The sequence below is a fragment of the Chelonoidis abingdonii genome, chromosome 21, assembly GCF_003597395.2.
Source record: "Chelonoidis abingdonii isolate Lonesome George chromosome 21, CheloAbing_2.0, whole genome shotgun sequence".
Classification (NCBI taxonomy): domain Eukaryota; kingdom Metazoa; phylum Chordata; order Testudines; family Testudinidae; genus Chelonoidis; species Chelonoidis abingdonii.
Window position 1 is genome coordinate 8,540,027 of NC_133789.1, and position 21,504 is coordinate 8,561,530.

A 21,504-nucleotide genomic window follows, 5' to 3' on the forward strand; every position below is an offset into this window, starting at 1 on the left:
AGTTCCTAGAAATCCACACAAGAATGCAGGAAGGCTTATTGACACAGTGTTCACTTATCTCAGAGAATTGGACAGAATCATCTACCAGCTGGTCCCTACAAAATTATCTTAGAAGATAAAATTCTGTCTGAGTTGATCAGAAATCCACAACAAAAGTTGGAAATTAACCCAAAAATGTGTCTTGGAATAATCTGAATGAAAAAGAACGGTTAAGAAAAAAAAAAGTGTATGCTTTTAGATGTGGGCAAGTTTCTTCTTTAAGTTCTGTGGAGTTCTTATTACAAAAACGAGGCTATCAGAGGTAGAACTGTAGCACAATTTTTCCTCTTCAAAGGAAGATATATTTGGTCCTCTCTCTTTCCTCCCTTCCCCCGCCTCCCCACAAAAGCTCATTTTTAGAAGTCTCAAAAGCCAGACAGTCAGGAAATGAGGAGCAGCTCCAAAATTAAACAGAAATACCACATATTTAGATGTGGATTGCTCTTGTGGAACTATCAAAAGAAATTTTAAGAAGTTTTTCAGTTAACTATTTGCATGAGAAAATACCAACTCCAGAGGGCAAATTATTTTTTTAAAGCACATCTCTTCACATTGAGTTCTGCAGACCTACCTATTTCACACAGCGATTCAAAAGGGGACCAGAGAAAAGGATTTAAACTAAGGCTCTTTTGGTAACATTCAGATCCTTTGGCAAGCCGGTCTGTTTTGCTGTAAGAGAATTAAAAGAAACAGTTGAAGGAAAGTTAAAACAGCATTTAAGTTACACATAAACTTTCAAAAAAGAAGTGAAGGGAGAAGGAAACAAGAAGCTCTTTGGAGCTACTGTTATATCCTCATTTTGCGGACTACAGAAACAGTCAGTTAATTTAAAAGCTATTCAATATTTTTCCATCTGAAATATTTAGAAAAAGTTTTAAGTTTACTCATTTTAATTCATAATGAATTCTCAAAAACCATCACAGGCTTTAAGAGTTGACGAAAGTACAGCTTGATTGCTTGTAGAAGACCGACATCTTGCTGTAATGACTGTTCTCTACTTCCTGGCAAACAGCAAACAAACAAACTGTTTGCTAGCCTCTGAGCCAGTTCAGGTTGCGAAATGATTATTTGTATTCAGCATACTGGTGTCCAGCTCAATGTAACTTTGTGCTGGATAATAATTCTGGGGGTGTGGGGGAAGGAACATGGCTATAAAAAGTAACTTATTTTGAGGTCTTTCTTTTCTTTTTTTTAGTAACTACTGATGCTATGCTTGACTATTAAAACGATTAAATGGAATACGGTTTTTGGATTTATTCATTTTTTGTTGGTTTCTCTTAGGGAAAGCACCAGGCTGACAATCCAGGTTATATTAAGCTTCAAATAATGCAGACACCAAAAAGAGAAGAGGTTCAATACTAACAAAGCCTGAAATTAACATTTAAGTGTGCTCAGTTAATAGCAGCAATGCTATTAACTGTAATTAAGCAAAGAAATAACAAGGTGTTTGGTATGTAGGGCTATCAACATTCTATGGTAGCAGAGGGTCTTCCACTCTCCCCCACAAAGAACGTTCAAAATATGCCTAATGTATTTAGCAAAGATTTTGTTTTTAAACATCTGTACCATGTGTGACATTGCACCCCACATTCTTCATAGAAATATTGTTATGATATGAATATGCCACGATTAAGACATGTTTTATGCAAGAGGGGTCATGTGAGGTATCACTGAAACAGTTATGATCTACTGAATGTGTTTATCCGATTTGTATGCATGTATCATTTTTGTATCTGAAGCTAGGAATATTGACCATGTATCTGTATTTCAAATGTGCCTACTCTGGGTGACACCCACAACTAGCCCTTCAGTTACAACAGTGAAAAAGTCAGACAGGGCTGATGGTCCATCAGCAGAGACAATGGACTGTGAAAGCGCTTAGTCCTCCTGTGGATGCTCCAAACAGCCTGCGAGTAATAGCTGCTACAACCCTGCAGACACATGTGACTGAGTCACCTGGCACCGGACCCCAGTGTTTTTCCACTGGAAGACAAACTGTTCCTGCCATACACAAAAGCTATACAAGGCAGGGGAGTGACATTGTGGTTCTCCTCTGCCTCCCCACCCAGAGAGACACTGGGAAACACTGGAAAGAAGAACTGAACTGGGGGGAGAAGAGTTGAGCCCAGGCTGGAAGGATATCTAGCCTGTGAGTAATAATACCTGAAGTTTCAAGCTTCAGGCCAGTGCAGCTGGCTTTCAAGAACCTCTGCAATCTGCCTGAAACAACATTTAGGGTGAGAAATTACTATTTGTAGCCAATTTCTTTAGTGAATCAAGCTTAGTTTTGTTTTTTATTTTATTTGCTTAGTAAACTGCTTTGTTCTGTTTGCTCTCCCTTATAATCACTTAAAATCTGCCTTTTGTACTTAATAAATTTGTTTTATTATTAAACCCAATTAGTGCAATTTCTAAGAAGTTGTGCATCTCTCTTCATTGAGGAAGAGGGCATACTTTTATGAGCTTGCACTGTGCAGACTTTTCTATAAAGCGGAAGACAATGTATCTTTGGGTCTGCACTCCAAGGGAGGTGGGCACCTTAGTGCTGGGGCAAGTCCCTTTAGCTCTGGGAAGACTCAGTTTATCTCAGTGTCTATCTCTTTCTGCAGGTGGGTGTGGCCCTGCCTTAAGAGCCTAGCTCAGCAAGACAGGGTAAAGGGGACCCACACGGACTTATTGGCATCTCAGTACATCAGGTGGCATCTTGAAGGAGGGCAACCTGTCAAACTATGTTTAGAATATTTTACCCTTCTTTAATGCCTTTCATCAGAGGCTCTCAAAACACTTTACAAATACTAACCCTCCCAATGCACCTGTGAGGTATCCAGTAGTTTTATGGTCCTCTGTGAAACAAGTATCCGGTTAACATTTGCAATGGCTTTCTACTGTGTAAAGACTTGCTAAATACAAAGGTTGGGGTTTTTTGTTTTTTACTATTTCTCTTATTTTAATAAATTTATTGAAATCCTCCTTTGTGCCTATGGATGATGCACACTATAGGAGAGCGAAGCATTATTGTATAATCAAATTTAATATGCGTAGTTCTCCTGAAAAAAAATCATTAAAAGTTAATTGGATGAAATTTTTGGAAGAGAGCCTCCAGAGAAGACAGCAATTCAATACAGAAATACTTGTGGAGGGTGGGCAGTAGCGATATATTGATCAACAGGTGGCCACCTGAAAACTTCCTCCAAAGAAGGCTAATATTTCTCCAGCCAATAGGCCACATATTTTGGGGAGAATGAGTACCAAAAATAAATCAATCTCAAAACAGGTTCCTGTATTGCCAATTTATTCACCATCCACAAAAAAATCCAAAACAAAGATAAAATAAACCCACACACATTCCAAGAAACGTTAATGTGTATTTTCATGCAATTGGCAAACCACATGAGGGAGGTATCAGCCTTCCTCTATAGATTAGCATCATCATTTGGGTCTTGATCCTGCAATCTGCACTCTGAGTGAACACTTACATTTGCAGTCACAAAGGGGCTCCACAGGTATCTGCTCATGTAGATCAGATTGCAGGATTGTTGGGGATGCGTAACCTGAGAGCAGTTGTGACCTGGGGGGTTGTGCCAGAAATATTTTCATGGCTAAGAACTGCCTCAGCCAAATCAAAATCCATTATACAATAACCATCATATAAAAAAAGAAACCTTACCAGTATACATGTCCCAGTAACGAGAGGGTGAAGCATGCAGAATCACCAAACTCCGTAACAACATCATCATGGCTTTTCTGCTTATTTAACACTCCACCAGATAAGATCTGCTCCCCTTCTGCCACCCTTATTAAAAAAACAAAAACAAAAGAGAGGCTTAAAGGGTTTATAAGGCTAACAACAACGGTAGTGGTCCAATATTTCTATACCATAAACAAACACAAGATATGCTGTCAATACTAATAAGTTCCAAATTGGGCACTCTTCTTGTCAGGGAGGAGTCTAAAAATGTAGAGTATTGCACCCTCTGCTTTACAGAGACACCAACAGTTTAAGTGCAAAATACTTACTCCCTGAAAGTCAGATATCTTTAAAGGGTGTCAAGGAAAACAAGTGGATTTGGCTTGGTCTCCTAGCTACAGTGTACCATGTCTGGTCTCTGGTAGCTCCATTCTTGTAATTTAACATCGGGCTGTCCAACAGACTTGGAATTTTGATGCCTTGCTTACTTACAAGGACAGAACAGGCAGGTGGAATTAAATACCTGGCACAGTGTACTGCATGTAGACGTAACAGTACAATCTACCATGGATTGGTTTGTGCAGTCCACAAGCAGGGATTTTAACATCACCGCAACGCTAATATTTTATTGGAAGGAAGGGACAGTACTTTTTTTTGTTTTTTGCATGTCAGGGAGAGAGGGGGCTGGTCAGACTTGACAGTATCCCTTTGAGCTTGTCTGCACACCAACGATTGTACTGTTTTACCTAAACCAGTACAGTTTAAGTAATACAATCCCCCTAGTGTGAAGGCAGCTATGTTATTAAGATGCTTATTCCACTTCCTTTACGAGAATAAGCTATACCAGAATATAACTTTATACAGCTGTGACTGCCATGGGAGAAACAGATAAAATCAGCTCACACTGGTCCCTTCCAAGAAGGGCGTTAAACTGATTTCTATTTCAACAGAATATTTGGCAACCAGATGTACCACTTTACTACAGCAGGTATCATATCAAGAAATGTTACAGTGGCACTATACTGAACAAAGCCAAAGTCTTAAATAAAAACAAAAGAGCAATTATCATTGATTTTCCCCCCATATTTTCTTGCCCATTGCTGATGGGCAAGAGTTTTCCCCAGACCCCTCCACGAAATATCTTTCATGCACCTTGGTTACACAATGTGGGTGGGATCCCAAGAGATGAGCTCCGTCCCTTGAAAAATATACAGTATGGTACAACCCAGGAAACAAATGTATCAAGTCAGCCTACTGATTGCACTACAACAGAAGATAAGAATGTGCTTTATAGCCTGTCATTTAGCAGAAGTAGAGAATTCTCTATGCGTCCATAAAAACAGACATTAGGATTTGTTCTATCCAAGACTGCCTTGTTTCCTAGGACCCATTGTCGTAACTGCGTTCAGCTGAGATATTCTTGCTGTCCATCCAGTCCCCAGGGTCAAGCTTGGGGAGGGCACAGAAGGCAGAACATTTTTATGAAGGGCTCTCAGTCTTGGAAGTCACTTTTTCCTATGGTCTGCAGGATCTAGTACAAGCTGCATCTGTTAAGTCTGGCTTTCTTTTGTGAATGGATGAAGATCTAATTTTAAAAAGCCATATCGCTTGGTCAATATTTTAAATCACATTACATGATAGGACATGAAAAACCCCGAAGTTAAAAACATGAAGTTTAAGCATAAGTCCAGTTTCTTACAGAGTCATACCTTCCAGAGGACAGCTCCCTCGGAAATCTATGTTAATATTCTACCCTTGTAATATGCTCTAGTTTTCTGTCACAGCCTCTAACAAGCTGCTTTTGAAAAACACCCCTTCCTGTTGCTGAACCCAGATTGCTATGCTACCCGTTAGCAGCACCTGGCAGCTTTCTTCTAATTATTGTAGGGATTCTCTTTCCCCTTCACAGCTGACTTCAGTCTTAAGAGGAATCCAATTCAAATGTGAAAAGAAACTTTCAGTATAAGAGACACTGCTCAAGAGCCGGCAGAAGATAACTAGGAGAACAGACAATAAGTGAGAATCTACTTGTTTTTTAGCCACTCTGCTGAAACTACCATCCAGGATGCCAGTTGCAATGCTGATTTTGTGATATGGCTAGGAAAGATCTTGAGTGCAACAATAAAACTCATTTCACTGGAACAGCAAACAGATAAACATAGAATATCATTGATCTAGACCAGATCTGAATCAACAACTAGAAGCATACTTTGACAGCCCCTCACTTCAGTCATAAAGTTCCCCATGTTCCACATAAATTTGGTATCCCCTTATTTTTATCGTTGAAAATTAAATCAGAAATGCAAAGTCGTGAGTCTGAGGTTATACAGTTGCTTACTCTAAAATGAAGGGAACTTAAAATGCTGTGAGATTCCTGCATGAATGTTATTTCTTCTCTGCCACCCCCACGTTGGGTCTTTGTCATAGGTTGTGTCCCACATATGGCCTCAGTAGTTTGAGAGGTCTGCCTAGATGTGAATGGGAAAGGGGACACGGAAGGCATTTACTTTTTCCCCAACAAAGTCTGTAGCCTTACCAGACTCTACTCTCATCTTATTATAAAAATTAACTCTAAATGGGCTACACTCATCTGTGCAGAGAGCCAGCTCAAGGCCTATACACCACTTATGTCCCACTTAATGTCTATTTTGAAGACTTAAGGGGTGCATAAGGCTTGAGTGAACTAAAGTTTCTATCTTCCATCTGCATCAACTTGGTGAACGGTAACAGATTTACTGTTTTAAGGGTTTTACGGTTGGGGTTGTTTTTTTTTTAAGTTCTAGATTCACTTTAGCAGCAGTTTAAGAAACAAGCTACAACAAACTAAGGTGGACGCACTGAAGAGCACAGTCCCAAACTGGTTTTAGAAGTGACTTTCTATACAAGTTTCACAACTCCTTTGTAAAGCACTCAATACCTTTTAGCAGTTTCTGCAATATGGGCTATTGTTCTTTAGGTCCAAATTTGAAAGGAAAATTAATTCCACTTGTGATAATCCTGAGAGATGAAAGACCAGTTAATTACTAGTTTATGCAACACAGTTTCCTAAAAAACCTACCAAAATACTGCAATACAATATAAATTGATGACTTACTTGCTGAGGTCGACACAACACTTTGCCAGCAGATATTTACATTGTGGGGTGGTACAGCTATGTCCCTTTAGGAGCCTGTATGCTTTATATGCCTTTCCTGAGCGGTAGTAACATGTTGCCAGCAAAAACAGGGCTTCCTCTGAGTGTACTAAACAAACAAACCAACAAAACAAAAAAGCTGTTATTCTTTGATCATTTAATATTTTTGTACAAGTGGTCGAGCTCCATAGGACTGCTGGCAACAGGATGCACAAATAATGTGCTTCCTGCTGTGAGGGGAAAAAACAGGACAGATTAAAGTAAACAAGTGTATTTCCTTTACTAGCCACAGCATAAGAGATTTCAGCCACTCAAGATCTTGTAGCAATCATGGCTGCCCCATCTACTGCAGTGAATGAACACCAACCATTTTGGCCCCACATCTAACAAATGATTCACTATCTTTCTTAACAAATGTACTTGAAGAAATAAAGTGAAACAGTCATTTCTAATGAAACAGAATTATTGCGACAGCTTCTTGAACATAGCAAGTCAAGAATCAGGAAGGTAACTTCATCACAAAAGTACTTACTAATAATATTTTGCCATCCATATCTAGATACATCTTGAAACAAGGTGCACAATTTTTCCTATTATGAGGTGGAGAAAAGATTAGGTAGCTGGGTGGATTTCAATGGGACTTAGGTGCTTTTGAAAAATTTGACTTGGTGGTACTACTCTTTGGGTAAGGATTACACATCCACCCTTCAGTAAGTCAGACTGAGCTCACAACAGCCACTTTTAAACTCATTTTAGTATAGTTTCGGTGGTTGTGTGGAAAGAGTCTTAATTAAATTATATTTTCATTTCTGTCACAAAGTATTTACACTTTGCAAAAATTGGGACTACAAAGAGAGGATCCAAAGACACATGTATTTGTAATACGGACGGGGACTAGGACTGACCATTTTCAGAAGGATCATTTAGAATAGAGAGAACTTCAAGGATGTCAAGACTTCACTTGCTATCAACTCAAAAAATGTTGACTTTAAAAGAAAATCTTTAGCAAGAAGGATCTTTCCCTCCCCCAAGTTGGCTGATGCTGCTGCCTCATTGTAAACCACTTGAACTAAGGACAGACTGCTCAAAATAATCTGGAAACGATGCATCTTATGAAGATCCAAAAAAGTTATCATAAAGTATTGAAAGCAGCAACAGCCAGACTGCCATTTATTTGATCTGCATATGCAACTTCGTTCTTAATATTAAAGAAAATTTAGGCAACAGATTAAAACAAAGATTTATTCATTATTTTGTTTAAGAGAAAATAGGTATGAAATGGTAGGAAGCGAGGAAGGAGAAGGCCTTATAGGAAGTCATGGAGGAGAAAGAAGCATGAATGGGAGTGGAGCAGGAAATCTGAGTTGTCCTTAGACAAATGGACCAAGTTAAATAAGGAGATTGATTGTGTAGCCGAGTGCTATCTGGACAGGATCAGAGAGTCACACCAGGTTTGACTGCATTACACTGAAGGAACAGAAATCCACATGAGTGTGTCTCTGTTGCATTATGTTCTGCAGTGAGCTACACTCAGTTTCTGACTATCACTACAAAAGCTTTTTTCCTCCTGCTGATAATAGCCCACCTTAATCGATTAGTCTCAGAGTTGGTATGGCAACTCCAATTTTTTTATGTTCTCTGTGTATATCTATCTTCCTACTGTATTTTCTACTGCATGCATCTGATGAAGTGTCTTTTAGCTCACAAAAGCTTATGCTCAAATAAACTGGTCAGTCTCTAACGTACCACAATTACTCCTCGTTCTTTTTACTCAGTTTCTAAATATCTTTCTTCTGGTTAGAATCATCTCTTACACCCATCATGTCTGCTCAGCACATCAGAATAGGAGGAGCAGAAAGAACATTTTTCAGGACCACAGGGCCACCCAGAGGATTCAGGGGGCATAGGGTCTTCGGCAGCAGGGGGCCCCTGCCACGGAATTCCCCCAGAAGACCTGGCACTTCAGCAGCGGGTCCCAGGGTGGACCCCCTGCCGTGGGTCTTTGGGGCACTTTGGTGGTAGGAGGTCCTTCCGCTCCGGGACCCGCCACTGAAGACCCAGAGTGAAAGAAGCTCTGGGGGCCTGGGCCTCGCGAGAGTTTTCCGGGGCCCCCAGAGCAAGTGAAGGACCCCGCTCCAGGGGCCTTAAAAAACACTCGTGGGGGCCCCTGCGGGGCCTGGGCCAAATTGCCCCACTTGCCCCCCCCGGGCGGCCCTGCAGGACCATGAGGGGAGGTAGCAAAAATTAAATTTCACATTTAAGCTGAGCAAGTAGTTTACAAAACTAGAACCGACAAGTGTGGTATACACCCTGCCCTACGTATTTTAGGTGCTAATATTTTTTTCCGCCCAAGTTTCAGGAAGTAGAATTTTAGGCACAGGTCTTTCAGATTACAAACCAAGAACATCATTCCCATTCCTGCTTTCCAGGCAATTCAATACAGTCACCATTTCAAACCCTTAGGAAGTTTCACTGCTCAATTTCACAGGTTTAAACAGTTACTGATCAGGTTATTGCCTATAACAAAGCTTCTCATACTCCATTTTACAAGTCTCAGTTTCATACCCCCATGGATGTTTGTTCTGAATAGAATCAATTTAAATTTAAAAGCAGAGGTTAAAGAATTATAGCCCAAGTCAGACACACTTGTGAAGTGATACCACAAGTCCTCTTGAGTCTCAGGTACTCTTATCCTCCCTCTCCCACCACTGCAGAGTACTATAAATTTATGTGGGGAAACTGAGGCCCTGAGAAATTAAGGTCCCATATTTCCATTAATTTTATGTATCCAATGTGAGCGGTCTAGGACCCAATTTTTCCAGAGTACTTTGCATTATACAGCACTTTATATATTCAAAGCACAACTCCTACTGCCTTCAGCTGCAGCTGGGAGTGCTCAGCACTCCTGCAAATCAGACCCCAGAATATCAGAAAATAAGGAATACAAAATTAATGATCACCTATAAAAAGTTTGATTTAATGACTTGCCCAGCATCTCACAGGAACTCTGTGGAAGAAGCAGGGATAGAATCTAGTTCTCTAGGGCAGAGTTCAACTACCTTAACTATGAGGCCATTCTTTCTCTTCCTGCAATCCCCTACCTCACACTACAGACCTTCCAAATTCTGCAGCAAATGAAGCAGTGGTCCGACAAACAACAGCCTCCTTCACAACACAATGCCGAGTCATTCCAGGACAGCTACATCTTATGCACTGAATGAGGCAGGGGTAATGTGGAAAAAAGGGTGAATTCATGTAACTAAAGACTGTTTCATAATATACACACACAAGGGGGTTAAATTAAGTTATACAGGCAACCTTAACTCTGGGATTTCCTGCCTTTTGAGTTCTTGACTTTGCAACCTTAAATGTTCTTTTAACATTGTATTTGTGTGTAATATATGTAGCCATATATTGAATAAACTACAGTATACGAGGAGATGAATAATGGGTGGACAGAGGAGAGAGACAAGATATAGTCTGTAGATAAAGTTTTCAAAAGCACCTAACAGGACTTGGGCTCCTAACTCACTTGACTTTTCAACTATATATGTAAACTTGCATATATGATTACTTTAAATGCACCAGTTCTCAGCAAAGGAAAGGAACACTTAAGTAGAAGCCAGAAAGAAATGAAGCCCAAACAAGTCCCATTTTTTACAGAACTCAAAAAGTTTTAGTGCAAACCGGCTTGTTATCTTGGCAAACTAATTATACTTGAAATCCTTTCAGCAATTTTTTAAAAGTTGTGTGTATAAATCAAAACAATTTAAAAATTATTAACTCATAAAATAATCACGCACACTGGTTAGCCAAATTCAAATATTTAATAGTTTGTTATGTAACAAGATACAGGCCAGCACATGTGTTTGTAGCAAGGTATTGTGCTGCCATGCTGCAGACCAAGACTCAAAAAATTTTTTTGGACAGCAGCTCCTTGATCCAGAGAAGTTTAAATACATAGCAAAAGCGTTATGTTTGAGCTCAGAGAAAGGGCATAAGCCAGAACACTCATTGTTTTTTGCTGAGCACTTTGTGTAGCAACATTGATTATGAAAGCCTCTATGTCCAGCAAGAGGTGAGGAGCTGCAATTGGAAACTGAATCTGGGCTAGACAAAAATAGCATAGTGATCCAAGAATAAAAAAAAAAGGTATGTAAATACAAACAGTTTAGCCAGAAGCAAGCTTGGCAAACAAAGGTCCTGAAGGTATGTCACTTTTTTTTTTTTTCATTAAAGAAAAGTAAGGGTTCAAGTTGGTGTCACTATAGAAGTATTTGTCAAAGAAGCCATTCTGAAGGGGCACCATCAACCTGAAATATATTTAGTTAAATTAAAAGTAGTTTCATGTACCATATCTACCCCGCCAAACAGAGATTTTTTGAAGTCACATTTTAAAAAAAGTTGCTCCCATCGCTATATGAAAGACCCACACAAACACGGTAAAATAATATACTACAGGGGAGAACAGTGAAACCCAGAGTAGTCCAGGGTATATACCAAATTGAAATGATAAAAAAAAATTGTTTTTCTCTCTACTCTTATAGTAAGTTTAGGTAATACCTGATATTGTTACAAGTAACATCTGATTTTTATCTTGGCTGCGTCTCTTCAATTGCAGGGAAGTTTTTAGAATAGAAAGAAATAAACCTTTATTATCCAAGTGAAAAAGAACAGAAGTCCTAAACATCCTAAGCAAACTTAAACCATTAAGTCAATATTAGCGAGGCACGTACCTTCTGCATATAGTCTTTCTGCCAGAAACACTGCATCTCGATAAGCATAATGATTAAGTGCTTGCCATATAGCAGCCTGTAGAAGAGAAAAATATATTTTCTGATGTGTGTAAATGGATACATATGATTCAAAATTCACAGGGAAAACCTTTTTTTAAAAATCCATATTAATTGCAGGAAATACCAAGGACCAGCATCCATTGCCAAAGGCCCAGCAAAATTAAATTGCCTAGTAAATGCTCACTATTGAAAGGCTACACAATATTAAAAACCTTAAGAATAATTTTAAAATGACTGCCTGAGAGAAAGATGCATATAAGGGATGGGTCCATAGTACAGACTTCACTATCTTTTAAAGCCATGTAAAGAGGCCTAATGTTCTAACTTGGCACAAGATTTCTCTAAGATTAGGGACACAACTGTCATGTCCTCCCACACCCCTTACCCCCAGTGTCTGTTGCTCTAATGTACATCTGTTTATGAACCAGATCCAGCTCTCACTAAAGTCAAGTGGAGTCTTTTCCATGGGTGAGTGGAAGTGGGACTGTGATCTATATATGACTGAGTATTGCTGTAAGAAGTTACTACCAAAAATTATATATCTAAAGCAAAGGATAAGAACATACTCAGGAGCCTACAGTGACACTGAGCAATCTAAATTTGTTTTTCTGTTTGCAGCTCTTATATTAAATTAATAAATATTGAGCAAAGAAAGTTAATCTGTACCTACTACATATTAATCAAGTTATAAACAAACCAGTGCAATTCTGTGGGATTTTACGAACAGCTGATTACCACAAACTACACTGAGACAGCTTAGAGATCATGCCAATGGCAACATCAAACACTGTATGATTGCTAACTATCAACCGCACATTATAGCAGAGTGGCATTTTCTGTGAGGGTACAGCTGCACACATTCCACAGTGAGCCAAGATGAACATGATCCATTGTTAGGTGGTGTGTGAAAAACAATGTCTTACTTCCATTGATTGGAGCTCTGAGATTCTATATAGGAATGCACAAACTGCAGTGCGATGTCTAGGGAATTGCACATATCACAAAGATTGCACTTATACATTTGAACACAGACTGAGTAGTTTGTTCTTCTATTGCTGAACAGTCACACAGTTATCATCCCTAGACCTTATCATTACCATTAGTTCTTTGGGTTTTTGTTGTTTTTTTTTTTTAAGTTAGTAATATCAAAGATCAGAATACCTCAAGTGATTAGTAATTTTCCTATTTAAAAATGAAATATCAGTTCACTTTTATTTAACCTGGTGATAAACATTAGTGGAATTTTAGAACACTTAGTGGAGGAAAATCTGTGCCATTTTCTTGAAGATTTGTGTTTTGAGCCACTCTCAGTGTCAGTTTTGTCTGTGCTTCATGTCTCCACTAACCTGGTTGAGAGAGACTAAGCCAGAACAGCCTGGAAATAAGTTCTAAACATTTTTTGTTTTACCCAAGTTAAAACTGATTTCTCTTCTAATTTCGGAGCATCATATGTGCATGCAAAGGGCAGTTTAGATGTGACATTAATAGTGTTACTCAGGTTGCTGCCACTACTTAAATGATGTATTTACTGTGCCAGAGATGGAAAGCTCCTCTAGCTGTCCTCTCAACAGGTAGGCCAGGACTACAGTTCAGAGCTTTGTTGGCATAGCTACGTCAGTCAGGGCTGACATTGCTACCACTGGATGGGGAGGGCCAGGGCGAAGGTGGCACAAAACATTTTTGGTCTCAGGTGCTTCGCTGGCTGGTTCTTGCTCATAAGCTAAGGGTCTAACTGATTATCATGTGTGGGGTCAGGAAGTAATTTCCTCCCCAAGGTCACTGCCAATCTGACCTGGGGTTTTTGTTTTTTTTTGGCCTTCCTCTGTAGTGTATGGGAGCAGGTCTAGATAATCCTGGCAAGTGACATTTATCACATAATCATTTCCCTGCCATTGCAGGGGCCTCAGGCACTTGTGCACCTTCTTTGCCTGTGGCACATAAATGGAGTCGCCTCTGGATTGTAATAGTTTGGTCTAATTTCTGTTGCTGGGTTTAGTGTGCAGGTATTGGGTGGTGTTGGTGACCTGTGCTATATAAATGGCCAGACTAAATGATCAGGTGGTCCCATCTGCCTTTAAACTCTACAACTCTAATAGGCACCACTATGGTGTCATGTTATTAACCATAGGGAATTTATATACAGCCTACACAGAGTTTTGAATAACACTGTAGATTATTATACAGGAAATTTCTATACAAGATCACTAACCTTTCACCTGTAGATGACTCCAATACAGTTAAAACTCACAGGTATTTAAAAATTGTTGAAAGCCATTTTTGACTGAGTCTCTTGGTTTGATAGATATACTGCAAGTACAGTATTTTTCAGTTTAAAAGCCCAGTTCACAATAGTATTGTTGTGTATCCAAGAGAAGTTTAGTCACAAAGCTTTCCTGAAGCGATCATCTTCAATTTTATCCTGAACCAGTTCAAATTTTGTTTTGCACCTTTCAGGAGGCACAGCACAGAAGGCCCAATTCAGAGACCTTCAAGTCACCTCCGCACTTTTCAGATTGTGCACGGGGCAGATGTGGCCCCTTGCATAAATTAGAGCAGCACCAGAGTTCCATTTTCCTCCTGTTATCTGTTGTGCCTTCTCCTTTATTCAATCAAATACCTATATCTGAATGACAACAGGTCATATCTATTTAGACCTTGGGCTTGTAAAATAGCATGCATACCTTTGATGCTAAATAACTGATTATAGAAGAGTTTTAAGTCAGTATACTTCTGGTAACCTGCTCTTGTTTGAGAGTTATAACCTTGCCTGAGTCTGGCATAGGCCATAAGTGAGTGACTTTTGGTTGTGTTACAGTTATGTCACATCTGCATTATAAAATTGATATCACAAACCAGTTCAGCCAACCGCCACTGCTGGTTAGAGGCCCAGGATTGGAACAGCAGGCCTGTAGAGTGTGTTAGTAGAGCTCATACTCTACAATGACAGTCATTCTGTAATCAAACAGCAGCAAGTTTTATGGCCTGAATCCATTAATAGATGACAGTCAGATTGGTGACTCACATGTTGCTCTACAGATTAGTGTAAGAGAGGAAAAGAACCACCATGCTACAACACAGTAGGTTTTACAAAACAAATTTAACTGGTCTTTGGCCTCAGACTGCCAAGAGTGAGCAATAATTGTGATGCTAGTTCACCTTGCAGAAACGAAGCAAGGAAACTGTAACATGGTCATTGAACATATTAAGGCAGTTGTAACCAAGACTAATGCAACAATTAAGAATGCCCCAACTGCAGCAGTGCCTCACAGAACCATTTTGGTGCTTCCCCCTGCAGCACATCTGACAATTGTGGTTGTATTAGTGCATTTTAAGAGATACAAAGCACCAATTCACAGGGCACAGAACCGTTGCTGGAAGCAGGTGCTTTGAAGTATTTACTCAATAAGAGCTACTCCATTTGCTTTAGAACTGGCTGACCTAGTGCAGCTGAACTGTTTGTGGTTTCTCATCTACAATGGGGACAGGCCTTTTTAGGTGGCACCTGTTCATCCAGACCAGGAGGTAGAGATCTCACCACTGTGGTTGCAACCAACATTTAAATGATTCAGACAGCGGATCTGCACGGACACAGGGCATGATACAAGGGTTGCAGGTTCAAAGTGTTCCATCCAATAGTTTATTGTAACACTTTCCCATAGAGTAGACCAGGGGTTCTCAAACTTCATTGCACCGTGACCCCTTTCTGACAACAAAAATTACTGCATGACTCTAAGGCGTTGGCTACACTGGCGCTTTACAGTGCTGCAACTGTCTTGCTCAGAGGTGTGAAAAAAACCACACCCTTGAGTGCAGCAAGTTACAGCGCTGCAAAGCGCCAGCATGAGCATGGCTCCCAGCGCTGTAGGCTAATCCCCACGGGGAGGTGGAGTACCTGCAGCGCTGGGAGAGCTCTCTCCCAGTGCTGCTGCTACGACCACACTCGCACTTCAAAGCGCTGCCGCAGGAGCGCTCCCGCGGCAGCACTGTACGGCTGTAAGTGTAGCCACACCCTAAGAAGTGGGACTGAAGCCTGAGCCCACCCAAGCCCTGCTGCCCTAGGTAGGAGGACCAAGGCCAAAGCCCAAGCCACAATGTCTCAGGCAGGGGTCCAAAGCCGAAGGCCAAGCGCTTCAGCCCCAGTCTGGGGAAGGTCACTGTAAATCTGAGCCCCACCACCCACACCTGAATCCCTCAGGCTCTGGCCTGGCCGGTAGGGCTCCAGCTTCAGCCCCAGGCCCTAGCAAGTCTAATGCCAACCTGGTGACACCATTAAAACAAGGTTGTGACACACTTTGGGGTTCCGACCCAGTTTGAGAACTGCTGGGGTAGACAGAGCCCAAGAGCTTGTTCACATTCTTCTCTCTTCTTACTCACAACTGTTACAAATCTCAGAGAATAACTCCAAAACTATCATATCAGCTGCTGTGCAGTGAGAAAGTTTCTTTAAGGAAAAGACAAATGCTTTTTCATCCAGGGGAAAGTATATGAAGCCTTCTCATGCCAAGCCTACCTTTCCACCCAGAAAAGCTTATTCAGCATCTGGATGTTGCACAACAGCTAAACCAAATATCTAGGCAAAGGGGCCAGGGGGCTCTGCATGATGTGCGCTACCTGCATCTGCAGGCACCGCCCCCACAGCTCCCATTGGCTGTGGTTCCTGGCCATTGGAAGCTGTGGAGCCAGCGCTGGGGGCAGCGTGCGGAGATTCTCTGATCATTGCTTCCGGGAACCAACTGGACTTTTAATGGCCTGGCAACCCTAGGTTCCCCCCACAGCGAAGCAAGCCAGCGCTTTTGGCTGCAACTCTGCAGAGGGATGCTGAGGATTGGGGCTTCCAGCTGATGGTGTGGAGACTTGCTGCGGATCAGATGAAATGAAGCAGCAGGCCAGATCCAGCCTGCAAGACGTAGGTTCCCCACCCACCTTAAAGGCTATGTCAAAAGCACTGTACTCATTTCAACAAGAAGAACCTGTCCACATTGCTGATTCCATGACCAGTGTAGACAAGGATTTTTTTTCCTTTTAAGAAAGGCCATTATAGACTACCCCCAGTCTGAAAATCAGTCTAAAATTAAATGAAAACCATGGTTTCATAGCATGGTTCTTGGAGGTAGGGAAGCAGCCTTACTGGCCAGGGAACCTTTGCTAACGATAACTGTACATGGTTGTTCCTATCATGTTATCAGTCACAATATTGCTCCTAGGGGAATTCTGCACCCAAATATTTAAAAATTCTGTGCACAGTATTTTAAAATTCTGCAGAATTCTGCATTTTTTGTCAAAATAAAGCAATATAATCCAGCTAGTTTCAATTATTTTGGTAATTTATTTAAACTACAATTCAATGGACGGAGAATGGGAGTGGGGAACATTGGAGGAAATCACCAACCCCCCCGTCTAATAGTAATGTAGCTAGTATTGACTTTAAGTATTAGTCAACAAATATATGCAGCCATATGCTCAATGTTACATCATAGGCAACTGAAGGGCAAATGAGGGCTGCGGACTCAAACCACAATTTATACTGGCTATTGACCATCTCCAATAAAGTTAGTAGAAAACAGTTCATGGAACACATTTTGATAGGAAATTTTTTCAGTCCAAAAATTTAGACCAGTTCTAATCACTAAGGTACCACAAGCATTTATAAGTCCATACTGTCCTTTAAACCACTCTGAGAATGGAAAGGAGCCTTACAATTTTTACACCTGTTTTATACTCATGGGGGAATTCACTATGAACAATGGGAACAATTCACTAAGCAGGCAGGCTGCTACATTCTCCTCTGCCTGAATGAACAGAGTCTGCCCCATGCCTATTTCTTCAGAAATACCCTGATGATTTATGTCTCTACCGGTTGTTCTGGGTGCCCAAACCAACCAGTCTGCACAGTCAGGTAGCGGGCGCATGACTGCTCTTGCAGCTTCCCTTTCCTTCCCTGTCTGAAGTCATTTTTCTGCGAGTAAGCAAAGAAATCTGCAGAGGCCATGAATTCTGCGCAAGTGCAGTGACACAGAATTCCCCCAGGAGTACAATATGAACATGGCCTTGGAAAGTATCCATCATTAAATCTGGTCATGGCAGTCAATACCAGCTATTCAATCTGATGAAAACACAAGGAACTGAAGCATCCAAGCAAACTTAAGGGCTGCATTGCTGAAACTAAAGGTTTTTAGAGACGAAAATTAAAATGCACCTGTGTTATACAACACCACATGGAATACATAGCTTAATTTAGAATTGAAATTTGGAAGTTTTAACTGACATCATTTGGGGGTATGAAATGGTAACTTGTCTATTTAGGACAAGATTCTGCCACCTTTACTCATTGCAAGTAGAATGTCAAGATCAGGCCCTCAAACTGGAAGCTCTTCAAGGCAGGCATTTGTTTTTAAAATGCTACATATAAAAATGAAACCACTACAAAGCGCTGTGAGGATTGTAAAAGTACCAGTTTTTCAAATAAAAAAAAAAATATAATCATTTGCTTTTTCAAGGTAAGGAAGGGATAGATTAGGGGGAGTGAAAGATCTCTTGAATGACCATCAACATGTGCTGTACAAAGGTACATGAAAAAAAATCTGTTTTTACACATACACTAGTCGCTTGTATTGTTGATGAGTCAGAAATGATGCCTACTCTTACAGAACACATGCAAGAAGAATGGGATAACTGGGGAAAGAAAAAGTACCAGGAGTCCAGCCAAGCAACGAACACATAATCCAACAGCGTCATTTAAATCTGAACTGCAAAAAAGAGTCTGAATGTCATAGGCTTATTACATTAGTGTCAGAATGCACCATAATTCTGTGGTTTTACTGCATTTATTACAACTGTCAGAATCACTCCACCATTGCTGTTTACTTTTAAGAACTGTGACTACAGATGACCAAAGTAGACTTCTGTGAGATCACCAATGGAGGACAGAGTAACTAGGAACCTAAACAAAGGCTGCACTGAAAATAGCACAATTAGGATCTGCAATTCACACCAGTGCAACTCAGCCGGTGGTAGCAACGGTGGAGGCTGTAACTAATCAGAATTCATGTTTTTCCAACCTTGTCATCCAACACTTAAACTGAGCCTATAATACAGTCTCTGTCATTGCTGCCACCAGTAGGGCTGAGATAGTGGCAAATCATGAGTCCGACATGTACAAGTGTAGACATAATGACTGTGGATTGATGTTGCACTACCGTATCAGCCTCTTTGGATAGCAAAAAAGAAGAAATCTGGTACTTGATGAAGTACACAGAATCCAAGCAGGTTTGTCTGATAACAAAAGCAGACTGGCATCAACAGCTCTCCCAAGTTAGAGAAGATGGCATTAAAAGTCTCTGTCCATTTTACAAACCAAATAATATACCTCAGATAAAATACTCCACATCTCTGCCATGGAAATTTCAGGATAGCAAATGTTTTCCACCTGGTTAGCCATAATTAGGACAGCAGAAAAGATGCTGATTACACGCACTTGTAAAAACGTTAGATCTTGTTTGCTGTCATCCACTATGTCAGTGGGTGTTTGCTTCCTTTCCACACAGAAGCCTACACTAGTCAGTTTTTGCTAGAATTCCCAACTGTTGCTACCACCTGTCGAGCTCCAGAGATGGCAGCAATGGGGAGAGTATTACTGGAAAAAGAGGTCCAGGTGGCTAGAAGTGTTTTTAGCACATTGTCTAGAGCTGTTCAGAGCAGACCTAAAGAATTTGGTGTAAAGAACACAAACTCCTTTTCTACAAGAATAGCACCACCATTGCTACCACCTTGTTTAGACCAAGTCAATGGAGTAGGTGTTGTCTCCCACAAACAGCTATATCTTTTTTCCTTTTTGTGAGAAAAGGAAATAAAATTAATTACTGATACTTTCGCTGTGCTCAATATTGTTATTATCAATAACTGTACAGTATGTTAAGCATCTTCCCAGTGTGGGAGCTGGAAGAGGTTTATAAATTACCGGGAAAAAAACATGTTCTACAAGCAGCTATTCAAGACCTTTTAAACCCTATATCCTGATTTATTTAGAGGTCTGGTGGAAGGGAAAGGGGAGAAGATAACATGGGAAAGATTGAAGTGGGAGGGAACATTAAAAGGATGGCTAAGGCAAGTTAGATATGGTAAAGAGTGAAGGATGGATAACTTCTGAGAGGGCATCACATCTGGAAAGATAGACTAAGATAAGAAGAGAAAATATACTGGAAAAACTGAGTTAAATTTTTTTGTTTTTTTTAAATCTAAATTATTCCCTCCTCTGGGTCTCTGAGGCATCCCATCTCTTTTAGACTGCAAGTTCCTTGGGACAAGAAATGTTCTTCATCTGTGTGTAATTCACAGAATGGAGAACATTTAAATAGTAAAACATCAGATGTGGAGGATGGCTGAAACAGGAAAGGAGGAATCAAGGGGTTTCATAAGGGGTCAGGGCAGAACAGTGGAGAAGGGAGAGGTCCCTCTTGGAAGTGGACTAGTCACTATTATGCTGGCCAATACCAACTCCCTGTTTCCTTGTGCACCCCCTGCCCATCTGTCTGTATCCATCTGTTGTCTATCATCTTACGCTTAGATTGTAAATCTGTTGGGGCAGGGATTATCTTTTTGTCCTGCGTATGTACAGCACCTAGCACAGCGGGAGGGTCCCGATTCCCGCTTAGGGCTCACACGGGCAATACAAACAGTAACAATAACAGGGCTGCGATGGGAGAAGGAGAGTCCCCTGGGATGGGGACCAGTCACTGGCAGCGGTGGGTCCCCCTGGAAGGGAAGCAGATAGAGAAGGGGGTGTCTCTCGAGATCTGAGGGGAGCCTGCCCTGGAAGTGGGGAGTGTCGGGGGGGCTCTCTGGGCAGGGTGTGGACACCGAGGGGAGGGGTCTACCTGGATCAGTAGGGGCCCATCTCAGGGGACGGGATGGTCTCGAATCGCGGGGGGGAGGCGATAGGGTCCCACTCTAGGGCAGGGGTCGGGGCAGGTGGCCCCCGCCGCAGGGGGCGAGGGCCCCACCGGGCTCCTGCCTTCCAGGAGGGGCCCCGGGGGTCCCACCTCCGGCGGGCGCTGCGGGTCCCTCCGAGCGGGCTGGGGGCACCGCCCGGGGGAAACACGAGCCGGGCCGGCAGCCGCTGCGGAGGTGGCCCGGCCTGGCGCGGGGGGGTCAGCCCCCTGCCCCGGGCCGTGCCCGCGGAGAAGACCGGAGCCCGCTAGGCCGGTCCGAGGCTGCTGCGGCTGGATCAGGCTGGCTGCGGCAGGTTACCTGGCGGGGACGGGTTCCGCGTCACACCGTCATCCTGTCCACCCAGCGCCCGCAGCGGGCGGCCCAGGCTCGCCTTACTCCGTGTCGCCGGGTCCCGCGGCGGGCGGCTCGGCCGGCCCTGCTCATTAAACTCACACGACGTTTACCGGGGCAGGACAGGAGGAGAAGGAAGAGGGAAGGGCGCCGCCAGGCGCCGAGTTCCCGCCGAGCGGGACGGAGGACACCGAGGGAGGCGGGAAATAAGTCGAAGGGAGCGGATAATACCCGAGGGCGGAGCCGCCTGAGCGGAGATTCAGAGAGCCCAACGGATAGGAAACACCCGAGTAGCCGCCTTGGGGCCCGAGCTGACGGAGATAGCCGAGCGAGACCCGAGCGCTCCCTGCGGCACAGGCAGAGCTGTGAAGACAGCCAGGGCCTCGGGTGGCTGGGGCTTCTCTGCCCATCCCTGCCGGTTTGCCTCTCCCGGCCCGATCTCTCCTCCTCTGCTTCCCTTCCTCTTCCTCTGCTTCCCCTTTCCTTCCTCTCTTTCCCTTTCACTCTCCCCTTCTCTTCTTCCTCCTCCCCTCCCCCTCTTTCTCCTCTCCTTCCCCTCTTCTTCTTCC

At 42.2% G+C, this 21,504-nt stretch overlaps 1 protein-coding gene across 1 annotated transcript in view; it reads right to left on the reverse strand.

Moving 5' to 3' along the window:
- The window catches only part of CDC27 (cell division cycle 27), a 50,052-nt gene extending 28,947 nt beyond the window's left edge, over positions 1-21,105 (reverse strand). The window contains exons 1-5 of the mRNA XM_075059698.1: positions 20,903-21,105; positions 11,597-11,672; positions 6,822-6,969; positions 3,707-3,832; positions 611-708 (exon numbers count right to left, since the gene is read on the reverse strand). The gene's annotated coding sequence lies outside the window, so the exon portion shown is untranslated. The remainder of the gene's footprint in view (positions 1-610; positions 709-3,706; positions 3,833-6,821; positions 6,970-11,596; positions 11,673-20,902) is intronic.
- Positions 21,106-21,504: the final 399 nt, after the last annotated feature.